At 33.7% G+C, this 17,556-nt stretch overlaps 1 long non-coding RNA gene across 1 annotated transcript in view; it reads right to left on the bottom strand.

Moving 5' to 3' along the window:
* Window positions 1-781: 781 nt before the first annotated feature.
* LOC149410232 (uncharacterized) overlaps window positions 782-17,556 on the bottom strand; it is a 221,408-nt gene continuing 204,633 nt past the window's right edge. Inside the window, exon 4 of the long non-coding RNA XR_016305032.1 lies at window positions 782-1,519. This is a non-coding gene — a long non-coding RNA (uncharacterized LOC149410232). The remainder of the gene's footprint in view (window positions 1,520-17,556) is intronic.

Here is a 17,556-nt window from a genome sequence, read left to right as displayed (position 1 = left end):
CCACTGCAAACACTGATGGTGATAACTTTCAAGAGTCCAGAAGCAAAAAATGATGAGAAAAGTTGAATTCAAAAAACCTACTGAGATAATTGGAACAGATGAAGAATTGTTGATGATAATAAACACTGATTAAACCAAAAGTCAAAAGCTCACTGATGATGCACTTTATGATGATGTTTAAATTGAAGAACACAAAAGATGATGTTTGCAATAGGCTTTTGCAAGTCCAAATAGATTTACGTCAAATCGAGGCAGGTTTTAAAAGATGCTTTTATTTATTCACTTCCCTGAATACGCAAAAAATATGTATGTCTGCAATGTGATGATGAAATGATAGGCTGTGCAAATATTCCAAAGTCCAACCCAATCGTCGGAATACTCAAAGTATTTAACAATTTTTTACGTCAATAATCATCAATATTATCAAAATAATATTATATTGCTTAATTTTTCCAAGGTAATTTCTTCATGTCTTCCTCAAAACAATCTGTTCTTAACGTTTGACAATTTTATCAAAATGATAATTATTTCGTTGAGTGCTCTCGTAAATTAATTCTCGACAGTTGGGCAAATATCAAAGCGAGCGGAGGCGAGATTGGATAAAATTTCAGAAAGATCGTTTACGAAGAACTTTAACAATTGTCTCGCTATTTGCTTTTTCCTTTGTTATTCACTCGATAAACTTTACTTTGAAGGATCAGTTTTGAGTGTTTATTTTTCAGAAGATTGCTAGTGCGTAGATTTACAAATTGCTGTGTAATATAGAATATAGCCACTACTTTTAATCTCGTCTTAACAGTTCTTCTTATTTGTTGTTGATCTTATTCTTCTCTTTGATATTTTCGTGCTATCTTTTTACATCGATAATCTGGTTATTTAGTATCTCGCAAAGAAATAAGATAATGTATTTATTTTATGTTACGTTTCTTTATTTATCTGCAATTCTTATCACTTAACACAGCAAATGATATTGATTTAAACAACTTGTTTACGTCTATATGTCGAACACTTGGAAAGGTAGGTTAATTAGAATTACGTTGAAAACTTCGAAATATGTTATTAATAAATTTGAAGATATATTTAAGTGTTGTAAATTTGTGCCAAAGCGATTTGTGCTTTAAGTAATCATTTAAATTTATGCTACATAATATTATTAGAAGAAAAGCCCAGCTTTTTACGTCACGGTATCATCATCGCAATGTCATCTTCAAGTTCAAACATATATTTTTGATTATTTATAATATTTTTATCATTTCCAAGATTTACCACCAAACCCATACTGTAAATCTCACCGCCCGATGGCGAACTAAATTGTTTTTGGTCTTCATTTTAAAAGAGTCAACAATTATGAAATTGTTCAATTTTGTATATTGTTAGGTTTGATAACGTCTCGGCCGGAATTGGAGGCAGCATTATTGTTGTTTGCCGGAAAAGGTTTCGCGAGTTTAGAAGCAGATATGAAAGCCTTCAACGATTTCGACATCCGCTTTAACTTCTCTTTTAAGTTGCTTTTCAGGATCTGAAACAAAGAAATACATATTTTAGGCAGAGTTGTTTTGAATTAAACAAATTTCTTGGAAAACCAAATGGAAGATCTCATACAAATATAGAATGATATTATTATTCAAATCAAAATAAATTTCACGAATCCGGCATGGTTCAATTTAAGCCAATTTGTTTGAGATATCAGAAATCAATTTTAGGAATAATCAAGATGCATTAGGGAACAGTTTAAGCCCCGCATACCCAGTTTATAACAAGTTTTTCGTTAAATCTTTAAGTTTTAAGGTTCCTAAAAAAAAAAAATTAATATAATATCTGTACATTTGTAATGCCGAAACGTTAATTATATGAAATTCCCTCTATAGAAAAAAATCGCAAAGTAAGCTCCGAAAATTATTTAAAACACATTTTGTTCTGATATTTAATATGTTATGTGTATTAAAAAAATCACATTGTATTAATGCAACTAAAGCATTTGTCAAGAGATTTTTGCTTTATTTCAAACGAATCGTGTTTAATTAAATGTTTTCGCTTAATTATTATCATTTTTCAATATAAGCGCGCTCCCTCTAGCATTTGTATTTACGTATTTCCCGTTCAAACCATTTTTGAACGCTTACTACGACGCCTTGTAATGAAGTTTTTATGGTAAACTTTAAAATGTGTCATCTTTGTTGGTTATTACAGATCGAGTAATTAGAGTTGACCCAAAGAACACGAACTGTAACTGAACTGTGTTATTGTAAGTGTAATTATTGTACTGTGCCGAGAAATGGAGCGCGTGGACTGGAGTCGATAGTTTGCAGTCATTTGGCACTAGATCATTGGGAACATTGACGGACAATTAATCGTAGTTACGCAGAAAGCAGATAGCCAAAGATTGATTAATCAAACCTGCACAACACCGGGAATGTATTTTAATCTTCAAAAATATAAACGATATGTGAATACCAATTTCATACAGTTTTAAAGTAGATTCAAGGGTAGATTATTAGATACTGGTATTTTGATTTCTGTAGAATACTTAAAGGGTTAATACCCTTCAGTACTTTCCACATTTTGTTCAGTTTGGGAATGTTTTCTCTTTATTTTTTTATAAATTTTCCGTTAAAAAGAATACTACGAAGTTTTAGAAACTAGATAAGAGCATCTTTCCGGTGTAAAATAAACATTACTATTTCTAAATAATAAAATTTTAATATCAAACGTAAAAAATGTTGTCAAAAAAGCAAACCAAATTTTAATTTATTTTTTAACTTCAATCGTAGAAAAATTGAGAGAACTCATTAGTTTTGTTTGCGGAATTTCTAAGAAAGATGTAACTTCACAGTTATGTCGTTCTTATAATAAAAAATAAAAAAAAAAAAGTTAAGCCGATTGTTATTATAGCGGCGCTAAATATGAATTATTCATTTTGAGCTATGTCAGCTTATTTCTAACCCGCCAAATAATTCAAAATGTATTAGAACTTCAATCAACAATTACTGCATTACCCATTATTACCAGCTCTGTATTGTTTTTATCAAGTTATGTTTATGTTACACCCATGTTATGTTTATGGTAGGTTAATGTTTATGATATGTTATGTTCATGTTATGTGCATGTTATGTTATGATATGTTTATGTTATGTTCATAGTATGTTTGTGTTATGTTTTTCTTTATGTTTTATAATCACATTTGTTTACTCCCATATGCTGTGTTTGTTTATAAGATTGCCAATTTCATAATTCTATTTTTAAAAAACGCTACTAATTTTAGAAAAATCTTTGGTTTAATAACGAAAAGCGCCCACTTATATTGTACACAGGCTCCTATTTTTATAATTTTGTGATAATCTACTGTTACCAGCTCTGTACCGTTTATGTTAAGTATGTTATGTTTATGTTATGTTATGCTTATGTTATGTTTATGTTATGTTATATTTATGTTATGTTATGTTTATGTTATGTTTGGTTTATTTATGTTACGTTATGTTATGTTATGTTGTTTTATCAATGTTGTTTTGTCAATCATGTCAATTTTATCCTGTAATTTGTTGTATTTATTAATAAGAAAAATGTTGTAATGTATGGCCAAGATCACTCTTAATGGGTGAAAGCCAAAATAAAGAATAATAAAAATAAAAAAATAACAATTACTGCTTATTATTATTTTTTCAGCTGTAAACAACCAACTTTATTTTTGTAGGAAACTTTGTTAGTGCTAAATTTCCCACTAGATGGCGTTGAGACAGTGGTTCAGAGCACCTGACCGGACATCAGAAGGTACGGGTTCAATTCCCGATGGCGGTATTTATTTTTACTCGGGAGATATTTTCTATTTGTATTGATGTTTCTGGCGACTAATTATTTAGAAACCAATTATTTTGCTTCGTGTCTGATCTAGAGATAATGCATCAATGCCTACGTGCATACGATCGTTGACTTTTATTATTTAAAAAGTTTTTACAGCTGCTGATTTTTTCTTTAACCATGTACGTACAGGATGAAACAAGAAGCCGGGGAAAGTTATAATAAGGCTTTCGCTGCTTCAGAAATCTTTAGATTATTTTCTTTACAGTACCTACCTGTATTATTTTCACGTCAAATTCAGTTAGTAAAATTGAAAATGTTCAGAATAGCCTTGTAACGTTATAAATATAGTAATAACGTTTGTAAATCGCGGCTGGAAGTTTAAATTGAATTTGAAAAGTAATCGAGGCTTTGGGGGTTTACGTTTTCACACGTGGGGCGAACAATCAGAAAGTAATAACACCCTGTACGTTTACTGTGACGAAAACTAAATTTGATTTTGATTTTTAAAATAATGTGAACGGTGGGAATATGGTTAGGTACTGACGAAAATTGGTGAGAATCACAAAAGTGAGGTTACGTGCACTTTTAGGTCTGTGTCGGGTAAATCTTGATAAATCATTGGCGAAAACAATAATTTTACCACCGGTCATTTATTTTATACCGATTTCCGGAGCACGGTCGCGCCGTTGATAGCCAGACCGATATTTGATACTTCATTTTCTATCTTACAATCTTATCTAAAAATTTTGAACGTGTTATTTACGAAAGATTAAACAACTTTATATCAATAAATCATTCTTACATAAAAAAACAATATGGCTGTAGAAAAAAATTGAACACACTTGTGACATTAAATTTTTTTTTTTTTTTTTTTTTTTTATTAAATATCAAAATAATATACAAAAATCAAAAAGTCCCAATAAACTACTTTAAAGTAGTTTGTCATTGGGTGCTTTTAACTTAAACAGATTATATCAAATGTATACATTCATATCATGAGAGGTGTAATACAATAAAAATAAAAACAAAAAACAATTAAAGCGTATGCAGTTAGAAATAGTTTGTATTAGAGTCTAGTACAAACTATTTCTTTCAGCTAGCCAATTTTTCAACAAAAAATTTCTTTTTATATTTGTACATTTTTTGATTTCTGCAGGTAACATATTTAAACAATTTGGTATCATGTAGTCTAGCGTTCTTTTTCCATATTTGTTTACATGCTTTGGTACGATTAGTCCTTCATTTAATGTAAATCGAGTATTGTAAGTGTGTTCCAGTCTATTTATGTACATAGGGCTAAATAATCAGATAAATTAATCAGTTAACTAAGAAGCAGCATTAATGGTGAAAATTATATTTTATCTATACTAATTGACCTTCAAAAAGCCTTCCATACAGTAAGCCATGACATACTTAAGAAACCTTTTTCTTGCTCTTTATCTCTCTCTCTCTGGTTTCAATCCTGGGATTGGTTTGCAGCAATTTTATCTAATCTCCTCTTCCATTCTTCCCTGTCTTGTGCGGCTCTTTTGACTTCTGCATATGATGAGCAGCGCACGTCCACCAGCAGGTCCTTCAGGTACTCTCGGCGTGGGCGTCCCCTAGAGTTGGTCCCCTCGGTCATACCCTCTATTGTGACATGCAAGAAGCCTTCTTATCGTATAACATGGCCGATCCATCTTGCACGCCTTTCGGACAAGGTCCTGAGCAGGTGCCTTCCTCCTTCGCTTCTTTGGAGAACCTCCTCATTTGTAACATGGTCTCTCCAGGAAATTCCTAACAGTCTGCTATAGGACCATATCTCAAAAGCCTCTAGTCTCCGTTTATCTCTTTCGGATAGGCACCATGTTTCGCAGCCGTACATCAAGATACTCCATGCATAGGTCTTATAATAAAAAAATGCTTTGCATGGTTTGCATTAACGTCACAATCCTCTTTTAAGTTTATATTTATTGTACTGTATTTATGTTAATTACTGATACAAACATGAAATAATTGTAAAATAACTCCTACGCCAAGCTCAAGAGCTAGCACTCTTCATTGGAGTAGAAATTCAAAAACATATGTTTTCACTATTACCTATTATTTCTTAATTTTATGTACAATGTAACAATGTTATAAGTTAAACAATAAAAAAATAAAAAAAATAAACAAAATGGTTGTTAAGGCCTCTTGCAGTTCTTCGTCGCTTTCATCAACCAAAGCAATATCGTTAGCAAACTTTATCATATCCACCTTTTGCCCGTGTATCTTTACACCTTTTCTGTGACTCATTCTCTCTCTCAAGTCATCAATCGTACTCTGTATATAAGCATTAAAAAGAACAGGTGACAGAGAGCATCCCTGTCTCACCCCTTGTCTTATACTAGCTTCTTTTGTTTCATTGTCACATCTAATTATAGCGGCCTCATTCTTGTATAGCGCCTGGATTATTCGTCTATCTCTATATTTTATGTCAATTCTCTTCAGAATCTCGAAAAGTCTTTTCCATTCTACTTTGTTGAAAGCCTTCTCCAGGTCTATGAATGCGATGAATGTGTTTTGGTTTCTTTTTATTCTTTTTTCTAGTAGTATTCGTAGCGACAATATTGCTTCTCTGGTTCCTACACCTCTTCTAAAGCCATACTGGTCTCCGGAAAGGATGTTCTCTACTTTTGGTTTGATTTTTTTTAGAATGATATTAGTCAATATTTTTGAGGCATGGGATATTAGGCTAAGAGTTCTGTGTTGTTCACATTTCGTCGTGCCTACCTTCTTTGGTAATGCGACAATTAGGCATTTCTCAAAATCCTCTGGTATCTCTCCAGTCTTATAGATGGTTTGCATCATTTTAAACAGGGCATCTATGGTTCCTTTTCCTGCTGGCTTAATTAATTAGTTTAATTAGTTCAGCCGGAACGTCATCAATTCCGGGTGCTTTCCCGTTTTTTGAGATTTTTCAGTGCGAAGTCAAACTCTTCTCTAGTGATTGGATTTCCCAAATCATCTGCGTCTACCTCATTTTCTCTTTCTATTAATGTTTCGTTGTCACAATTTCCCTTTCCATTGTACAGCATTTCGAGATATCTTTTCCACCTTTCTCCTATTTGGTCATTTTCGAAGAGTATTTTACCGTCTTCTCCTTCTATTGCATTACCCTTTCCAACTCTCATCCCAAAGAAGTTTTTCACCGCAGCGTGAGCTCTTTCTACATTTCCTCTCTTGAGGTCGTCGTTTATCTCGTCGCATTTATTCTGGTAGAATGTTTCTTTGGCTATTCTTGACTCTCTATTTATTTTGTTTCTCAGCACTTTATATTCCTTTTGTGATTCAGCTCTTTTATCATTTTTTAGCTCTCTTCTATCTTTTATCATATTTAGGATCTCATCGGTTATCCATTCCTTTCTTGCTTGGGGTTTTTCCTTGCCTATAGTTTCCTCTGCCGTTGTTATAATCTTCGTCTTTATCACTTTCCAGATCTCATTCACGTTCTCCTTATTCATTAACTTGCAACTGTCCCTGATTTCTTTTATCTTTAATACTTTTCAATTCAAATCATATCTTAGCAACAGAATGCAATTCGTTAGCATCAATAATCAAAATAGCAACCACCTTCCAAAAAACTATGGAGTTTTGCAGGGATCCATACTAGGACCACTACTCTTCCAAATTTATATAAATGATATCTCCCAATTAGATTTAAACGGTGAAATTTTTTTACATGCAGATGATACTGCAATTTTCTACTGGGGTAAAGATTAGACATCTTAATAAAAAATGCACAAGAGACCTTATGACTTCTCATCGGGAATCTCAGAACATCGCTTTGCACCGCAGTGGAAGGGGTTATATAGGGAGGGGTCATAACAACAATAGTGATTCTGACTTTGCAGATCATTTATTAAAATATGATCACAGATATAAATACAGGACTTAAAATACTTCATACAACTTAAAAAAAACATTTCAAATTAATAACTTTGAAATTTTAGATATAATAAAAAATGTTAATTCAGATTTTTGAACAAATCTCACAAACCCTCTTTTAAATATTTTCCCACTCAACCGGACTTTCCCTTCTAATGACATTATTAATTCCCAATTCTTTGAAACTCTCACCACTTCTCAGCCCTCCCCTTCTTTCTAGCCCTCCTCTCCCTGGGTGATCAATAATTAATTTTTAACTTTGGTGTACATTTGATCCTGATGATGTGAACATCGTTCACGAAACATGTAGAAAGTGTTTATAAATAAAAGTGATGTAAATAAAGTTATTTATATTTTAAATAAGTAAATATGCCAATAGTACCCCCTAACTTGTTGCCCAGATCATGCATTGTACTGGTCAGTGAGTGTGTCTGATAGTTGTTGTGCATGTATTGCAGAATAATGTTACACTTTTTTTTGGGTTCTTGTGTCTAGTCGGAACATCGAATTTTATAGTGGCAACGATGGAAGGACTGTCAATTAAGTTGTTAATGACTCTGTGTAACACAACAAACTTTATGATATCATTGTATATTATTATATTGTAGAGGTATATTATCTTGTTAAAAATGTTGAAATTCAACATCCTCCTATTTATTTCAGATAAACAGAAAATAATTCAATCTTGTTGATGTAATTTTTTAAAAAGACGGAGATATTTAATGTCACATAATTTGGATTTCCACGTAATCATTTCGAATTCAATTATATGAAATTAGAATATATACAAGGGTAGAACACGTAATCCTTTACCGTGACTTTTTACATGCGTAACCTACCCTTGTACCTTTGATGCTTGAAACATTGGGGAATTTGGTATTAGCCGATTTTCACATATGCTTCAAAATGTAAACCTTTTGAACTAAACAAATTATGATGTTTGTGATCGTGATTGAAGGGATTTTAGATTTAATATGGAAATGGTAGCCCACATGGAAAAAAAATTGTGTGCTTTTCCCAACCGTATGGAGCCAGTGAGTCTATGGAATCACCGATTGGGGTATGTTGTGAATATGAAGGTAGTGGAGAATGGAAGGAGATGGGGAAAAGGAAAGTAGAAAATGCCTGGTATTTCAGATCAGAGTCACCAAATACGGCCTAAGCCATTTCTGAATGGTGGTCCTAAACCAGGGCGATCCTGAGAGTGTCTTCCACTGTGCTAAAAATTAAACACTTTTGTACTTATGTGTCTGAAGTATTACCCGTACATTCCGTTAAATAAACCAAGACACTTTTACAAACTTGAATATTCGTGATTTTAAATATTTTTAACAGTATCTACACAATGAAGGTCTCGAGGAAAACAACTTTTCTCAGGACATATGTCATCTTTGTGGATTATGTATAGGGTATTTTCAATGAGAGGAAGTTCTGGGTAACTGGGGAGTCAGTGTGTCTAGGAGTGACGGACGTATGCATTAATGCCTCATATTGCGTTGCCGTTGACGGACAGACGCACCGCCGAGCCGCCAAGATCTGGACAAACCTCACTCCATAAATACCGGGCACTCCTGCCAAGTCGATAAACATAGCGAACCACTTGGGGTGATCTAGGTCAGATGTATTATTTATCCAACGGATAGAGGCAAGTGGCGACACATACCCGCTTCCTAAATTGTGAAGTCATAAATCCCAAGTGCTCCAAAACTTGTGAAGCCAGTGGGACTATGGCATACCAAATGGGGTATATTGTGAGGCTTAAAGTTGTGATAGGGGAAAGCCACCGGGAAATTCCTGGCTTTTCAGATCTGGTCATCAAACATAGCTAAATACATATCATACACTTTAGAAATAAACAGAACCGAGAAAGTAGAAGTGACCGACACAAGAATTTTGTATTTTGATGCATATGTATACATTTTTGACAAACGTCACTGAGAAACAGAAATTTATCCGGCTTACTTTTGATGGCAAAAAAGGTGAACCAGTGTACACTTTGATGAAATTTTAATATTCTAAAATTTTTAGGTATAGATCGTTGCAAAGTTTGGGGACAGAACATTAAACGCGCTAAATCCACTTTCTTGTAATGATACTCTATTTAATTTTATGTCAGAAATTATTTTTTTTTAATTTTTAAAACCATTTTTTTTTTGTTGACAATAACAATTAAGTAGTGTAAGTGTGTTGATAAGTTGATTGTATGTGTCAACGACGCTATAGAAAGTTGACAATATATCTACATATAATATAGAAAAACAACCCTCTAACGTTTTTCCTAAGTAGCTCTCCATCGCCACAAATTACATTACCGACCCGCTGACAATAAATTCTTGCCTCGTCGACAACTAAATTGAGTGAAATACGTGGCATTTAATTAGGAATTATTGCTCTCCATAGGAACATTATTGGGTACACATAAAACATCGTTAATTACTTAAGCATATTCCCAGAAGACGCTTAGCGATACATTGGTCACGCAATGATGAGTTTCTACTTATAAACCTTCGGTTACAACAAATAATCATAGTGGCTTTGGAAATTTTGGAATTAATGACGTCAGTTTGGATATTGTAGTATTCGGATATTTCGCAAGATGGTGCTAGTCCATTACGGAGATACCCGAATGCTAGCGAGTGTTTCCGAACGCTTGGCGGAAGGTCATTGACCGTCCTACAGCGCCCAGAAGTATATTAACAGCTGAATGGAGTTGCCGCTTGTATTGCCCTAGTTATGTCACGCTTGTATCGTTATATTAAATAAAGAACTACGTGAAATGGAACGCTGAAGAATCAGATAGCACATGAAAAGAAGAATCTGATCGAAATAAGCACTAACAAAGAACTTAAGTGGCAGTTCTAGCTGAAGAAAAAAAATCCTGTTGCTTATCCTGCTTCATTTTCGTTTGGTGTATACCTCACAAGTGCGCCCCTGTCTGCATAATGTACGTAAAGTCAGACAAAATATACTGCCACTTGATTGTTGGGCAGGCAAGGTAAGATAACCTTCTTACGAAAAAAATAAATGATTATCACATGAGACGTTAACAGGTTAAGGAAAATTCAATATTCGGCAGGCAAGGTGTCAAAAAAGTTTGAATATCGCTGATTTAAACAAATAAATTAAATTCAAATGACATTCTGATTAATAAATCTCTTGTAACTTCCACTGAAATCTACGTACTCGTATTTGTAAAATTATATAAATGGTATCTCAAACAAATGCACTTAAATTTTATCATTCCAGTTTAGCTGAAATTCATCTTGAATTGAATAATCATGAAATTTTCTCGGTGGTGATTTAACGTCTTTGTTAGGGCCCGTTCCCACTTCCGTTTTCAAATCGGAGGCGGGTCCCGTTTTAAAAACGGATGGCCAATGGCCCTGTTCACACTACCGTTTTAAAAACGGATCCGTTTTAAAAACGGACCATACTCTACGAAAAAAAAATAATTGTCGATTCAACAAAAACATGTTATTTGCTCATTATTCAGTAATGGTGCGCAATGGACGACGATGAAGCTCTTGTTGTCATGTGGTACTTATTAAATAGAAGGAAAAAAGTGAAAAGAAAATTTTGGGTACCTACACCCATTCATAGCCGAATGATTTTCTGTAGGAATTTTCCAAGTGTTAATTGGTGAGTTGAGAAGTGATGAACTAAAGTTCTTTAATTATTTTAGAATAATAATGATTGGATTATTTATATAGCGCCGTTTTCACCATGAAAAATCACCTCAAGGGCGCTTAATGGCTTAAGAGAATGTCTATCACTTCCTTTAACCATCTACTGGAATGAGTTTCAGAGAGCTTAACATATCAAAATACAAAATTGAGAAAGTGCATTTGTCCTGAAGAAAGGCTATCGATATTTTAAAGTAAGAAAACAATAAACACTCAAATATTTTTTATTATGTGTTTATTTAACTAATACGCTCTTCCGTGCATCTCATTAAAGCTTTAAAATTTAAAAAAATTAAAATTAAAAAAATAAAAATGTTGATGTACAAAAGTTGTGTACACCAAGTGTTTTGTTTTTATTTAGTTAAAGATAAAATATTACCATACTCTTTCTTCGACCAGTGGTATTAAATTTTCGGGATTTATTTCCTTATCCATTATTGTAGTTTTGATTTATTTACTTAACAAAATAACCAAATACAAGCACGCTGCGTGCCTGCTTCCTTGCGACAGGGAGCGGGCGGGGAGGGGTCGGGGTTTGGCGGGGACTCTGCCGGAACGACTGGACGACAAGTGTGAACAGCTCCATACAACACTATGAGCGAGCGTGTGCCGACACGATTTGAAAACGGACGCGCTGCGTAGGCGAGCCATCCGACAAAAAATGTCGGATCCGTTTTCAAATCGTGTCGGACAAGTGTGAACAGCTCCATACATCCACTACAGCCACTAGGGCATCCGTTTTTAAAACGGGACCCGCCTCCGATTTGAAAACGGAAGTGGGAACGGGCCCTTAGGGCCCGTTCCCACTTCCGTTGGTAATATTTTATCTTTAACCAAATAAAAACAAAACACTTGGTGTACACAACTTTTGTACATCAAAATTTTTATTTTTATTTCTTTAAGTTTACTTTTTTTAAATTTTAAAGCTTTAATGAGATGCACGGAAGAGCTTATTATTTTAATAAACACATAATAAAAAATATTTGAGTTGTTATTGTTTTCTTACTTTAAAATATCGATAGCCTTTCTTCAGGACAAATGCACTTTCTCAATTTTGTATTTTGATATGTTAAGTTCTCTGAAACTCATTCCAGTAGATGGTTAAAGGAAGTGATAGACATTCTCTTAAGCCATTAAGCGCCCTTGAGGTGATTTTTCATGGTGAAAACGGCGCTATATAAATAATCCAATCATTATTATTCTAAAATAATTAAAGAACTTTAGTTCATCACTTCTCAACTCACCAATTAACACTTGGAAAATTCCTACAGAAAATCATTCGGCTATGATTGGGTGTACCCAAAATTTTCTTTTCACTTTTTTCCTTCTTTTTAATAAGTACAACATGACAACAAGAGCTTCATCGTCGTCCATTGCGCACCATTACTGAAGAATGAGCAAATAACATGTTTTTGTTGAATCGACATTTTTTTTTTGTAGAGTATGGTCCGTTTTTAAAACGGTAGTGTGAACAGGGCCATTGGCCATCCGTTTTTAAAACGGGACCCGCCTCCGATTTGAAAACGGAAGTGGGAACGGGCCCTTAGGGACCTACCCATTTTGTTGCCTAGAAATTCTTGCTTCATTAGAACGTTTTACGTAATAACATTAAGCCAAGCGAGGGTTTCTGGTAAATATTCAAATTTAATGTATTCACACCGTGTATACACATGTTCGTACCTATTACATATCTTTTAAAGAGAAAAATGGACTTTATCGTAGTTGACAAAATTTTAGTAATAATTTAAAGGATCGCTACCAATGACATGTCTCCGTGAAATATTTGGTGAGGATTATATATTTTTAACCGGGCGGGAGTTAGTACACGTTAGGGAATGATTTATGGAAATTATGAAGATAAACGATATTATATTTTTTAAATATATATTGTATAGATGTAAGACCGGTCGGTGGCTGAGTTGACATCGCGCTTGGGTCAGTGTGTTCAATTCCTCGTCTGGCTAAGTCCTCCATCACAACACAAGCAACATTTTCCGCTTACTGTTGTGGCAGTAGGAGATTTTCAAATTTTGTAAAGTTATTCGTAACTAGGGAATGTTTTTCTTTCTTTTAAAAAATTAAAGTGTGTTCACGTATGTGTGTGGGTGTGGGTGTATGTGTGTGTCTGTTTGTGTATGTGTGTGTGTGTGGGTGATGAGAAACTAGTGGTACAGGCGAGAAACTTGTGAACCAAATTTTTAAAAATCGGTTATTGAGGGGTGAATACCAGGTGTTTAATGTATTTTACAATGCGTCAAAATTTAGATCCGAATAGTAAAGTAGTAAAGTTTTTTCATCTCTTTAGTTGCCGAAAAAAAAAATAATAATTGCTCAGATCGAGAAAATATTTTTTTATGAAATGTAGATTCTTCTGTTTTGATTATAAATCTGTTTAAATTAACAAATTAATTAAGATAGATAATATTATCATAAATTGTTGATATTACCTTCTTTATTGATAACTAACCATAACACTACCAGCTGTGACTTAGTATGTTAATATTTTTTCGCCTTTTCAATTCTTTGAATCATTTATTAACTAACCTTTATTTTTATTACTTTTATTGTTATTTTTTGTTAAATTACTAATATTTTTTGTTTAATTTAAACAAATGTAAAAATATTTTTTTGTCCTCTCCTAAACACAAGCAGCTGCTTTATTAGGAGAGTGATTTAAATATTGGTGTTTATATTGTTATAATATTGTAACCTTGTTTATATGTTTCAATAAAAAAAAATAAAAAAAAAAATGTCTGTGCAGATAAAGAAACAATAGCATGTGTTGCTTTTACGTTACAAATAGCGCTGTTTAAAAAAACCTGTTTTTTTTTCCTATCACAGGTGCTATTTTTATAATATATAGGTATATAAAAACACGCGCGTATACGAATTCAAAGCTGTGTCAAAATTTCAAAGCAATCAGAGAAGAACTTTCGGAGAATTAAGATTTTGAACAGACGAACATTTACATTTTTATTTGTATAGAAGGTAGAAATATAAAAGAGGTACAGTGCACCAACTTCTGAAGGTAATATTTAATAACAATATGGTAGAAATTTAATAAAGTATAATTTTTTTAAATTTAACATTGTTTTTTCTCACAAAAACATGTTTCGATAAAGTGAATTTTTCTAAGCACAAACAAATCAACTTATTTGACCTGATAACAACCCTAAATCATTAGTTAATTTCAAACAAAGTAATTGGTCTTTTTCACTCGTGCTATCGTTTAGAATCACCTCCCAAAGATAGGACAATTTACTCTGAACACCTGTATAAATAATATTATCAGGGTGTCCAAGGGTAAAGCGCTAACTTCTGGAAGGGATTCTACGTGATAATTACATAGAACAATATTTATTTTCACATTAAAAAAATTCAATTTTTTTACCCAAAAACTACCTTAAAACGTTAGAATTCATAAAAAGTTTTTACTCTTTTTTACTTGTACTTTCATGTAGAATCACCCCCTGAAGTTAGCGCACTTTAACCCCGGATACCCTTTATAGTTTTCAGGTGATGGGAGCCGCTAGCTCAAAGCGTATCGTATGCATTCAAGCGTTAAGTATTCGGCCCAAGTGATTCAGGACTTTGCACATACATGTCAAGTATAATCTGTACATGTACATGTACAAGTACTAGATATACATTTACAAGTACGTTATTTGCATGTAGTTGCTACTAGTATCCTAGAGTGTTAACTTCACATTAAGTAGTGGTCTACGGACTACGGTCAAGTACGTGTACTCGTATTAAGTGCTGTAGTCGATTCTATTGATAGCAAGAACGTAACGATACGTTTTTGTTTTAAATTATATTAGATATTTTCTGTTTTTCAATAGACACATGACTAAAGGACCAAGCGTTGGATTTTTTTACCATACTTTTTTAAATATTTTTTTTACACTACCCCCACAAAGCACAGACATAGGAATTAATAGACGAGAAGATAATGGCGAGGGGTAAAATCAACTGTTGAAGAACGAAGGGAGTGAAGCTGACTGTGATTCGTCAATAAATCAATCTGACAGTAAATAGGCATCTCGCATTATAATATCACCATTTACTTCTTAAAAGTAAAATCTGCTTTTGAATTAATTATTTTGCGCAAATTACTCGCCACGTTATGAACAAATTTGCGAAGTCCAAATTCGGCAAACAAATTCGGTTCTATTTTCAGAGTCGAATATTTCGTTTAAGTATTTAGTTAAGACACTTTTATAAATGTTCATAATTTACTTCCCAGCAACCAACCAGCTTTGTGTTTCGCGTCCAGACGTTTCTCGATGTGATAGTAACAACTGATTCATATTGTACGATGTGAATATGCTTAAAATAAAGTAAAATAATGCTTATATATGGAATGTAATACGACAATTGGGTTTATTCTCTTTTTCACATCTATTTTTACAAGATTTTCAAATTTCACTTGAGGCCATACGCGAGCACAGCCGGCTCCAATGGAACCGGTATGGGGAGTGGGGATAATACGCTTTTAATCACTTAGGGCAGGTCTTCTAATATTCATATGTCTATGCCACAAAGTTATTTCCCTTAGGGATATTCCCATCTTTGGGAATGATGAACCTTTTTAAAAAAAGGAAGGTGAAGAAGTTCTGGGAAGTAAAAAAGGTATGAGGGGTAGGTAGTAATCTAGGTATCAGTGAATCAAGGAATGACGGACTTATGAATCTATCCCTCCGCTGCGGCGCAAGGCAATGGGTCAAGAGACCAGTTGGAGAGGTCAAAGGGTCTCTCAAAACCAGCCTCTCGCGATCGTTTATCTCCAACACCTGTGCGATAATTCACCTTTATTGATTCGCTACGTTTGGTTACTAATCAGGGGTGCCCAGGATCATGGGGTGAGGTTTGTCCAGATCGTCTGCCTACCAGCAGGGTAGCGGGCCAAATTGGGAGAGGTCGGTTAAGGAAAACCATTTGATTTCTCCAGTCGGACTCTCTCCCATTGCCTGCAACGAAGTGGGAGGGATGGATCCATACGTCCGTCACTCCTGATCCCACTGATCCTCATATTCCTACCAATCCCTCTTGCATTTTTCGTTTCCAGAACCTCCTCTCCTTCACTCCTCAAAAGACCGTCCAAAGATGACGTAGGACCTGGGAGAATAATATACAAGAGAGATGGACCATAAACCAATACTAGTACGGCCGCACAACGCTTATCTTCAACATCGTTCACCCACAATACTTCAAATTACATCGTTGTTTTTACCTACCCACCAAATTCACTACTTTCATTACATAGATGTTTTGAGAGTCGCGTGGAATTTAATCTTAGTACGGTGACAGTTGACACGATATAATATATACATCCCTTCGTTTATATTACCTATGATTCTGATACTAGTATTTTTTAAATATTTTTAATTTTCTGTTGAATTTCACTTTTGTTTATGGAAATGAATTAATGTAAATCTTGGAAGCGGAAATTAACCCACTTTCCAACATCCGATTGAGCTGAAACTCTGCAGATAGACTCGTTATCAATGACAATGCATTCTATCAATTTTTGATTGCATACACATACGCACACGCTGACACATGCATGTGTCTGAAATCGGATGATATTACAGCAGTTAATACGAGTATATGAAATTAATTTCGGTTTTAGCCGATCGGCATTTGGCGAGGTTGTTAGAGTTCTTGACTGCAGTTCCTGGATAGGAATGTTCAATTCTCAGACATATCAATTTTTTTTATTTTTTTTTATTAGACATTTAAAAATATGGTTCCATGATAACTCAACACAGTGACAATTCAACACACTTTTAAAAAGTGATATAAAGTCATTAGAAACGATGAAAAAAAAAAAGTGGGTGTGTCAAGCCTACGCAAGACAGAAGTGAAACTTCTAGTATTCCTCTCTCTCTATTTTCATTTCATCATCTCTATTTTCTCTCTTAGGTTAGTTTGAAAATTAGAGGTTAAATAATTCAACGACGAAGCATGGATTTGCTTTTTCTAATATTTTCTTATAGATGAATGACGTTCGATTAATGTATAGTTCCAAAAATTTTCAATTTATTCACAAGTATACAATATTACATAAATAACAATATTACAATTAAAAATTACAAAGAAATTACAATGACAATTTACCAATCATGTGCCATTTTCATTGTCAATTTCATGAATATCATTTCCTAAT

This window comes from Hesperophylax consimilis, chromosome 28 (genome assembly GCF_061612785.1).
Source record: "Hesperophylax consimilis isolate HC1 chromosome 28, BYU_Hcon_1.0, whole genome shotgun sequence".
In the NCBI taxonomy this organism is placed as follows: domain Eukaryota; kingdom Metazoa; phylum Arthropoda; class Insecta; order Trichoptera; family Limnephilidae; genus Hesperophylax; species Hesperophylax consimilis.
Note: the sequence above shows the minus strand (reverse complement) of the source record. Positions and strands in the feature narration are given on the sequence as shown.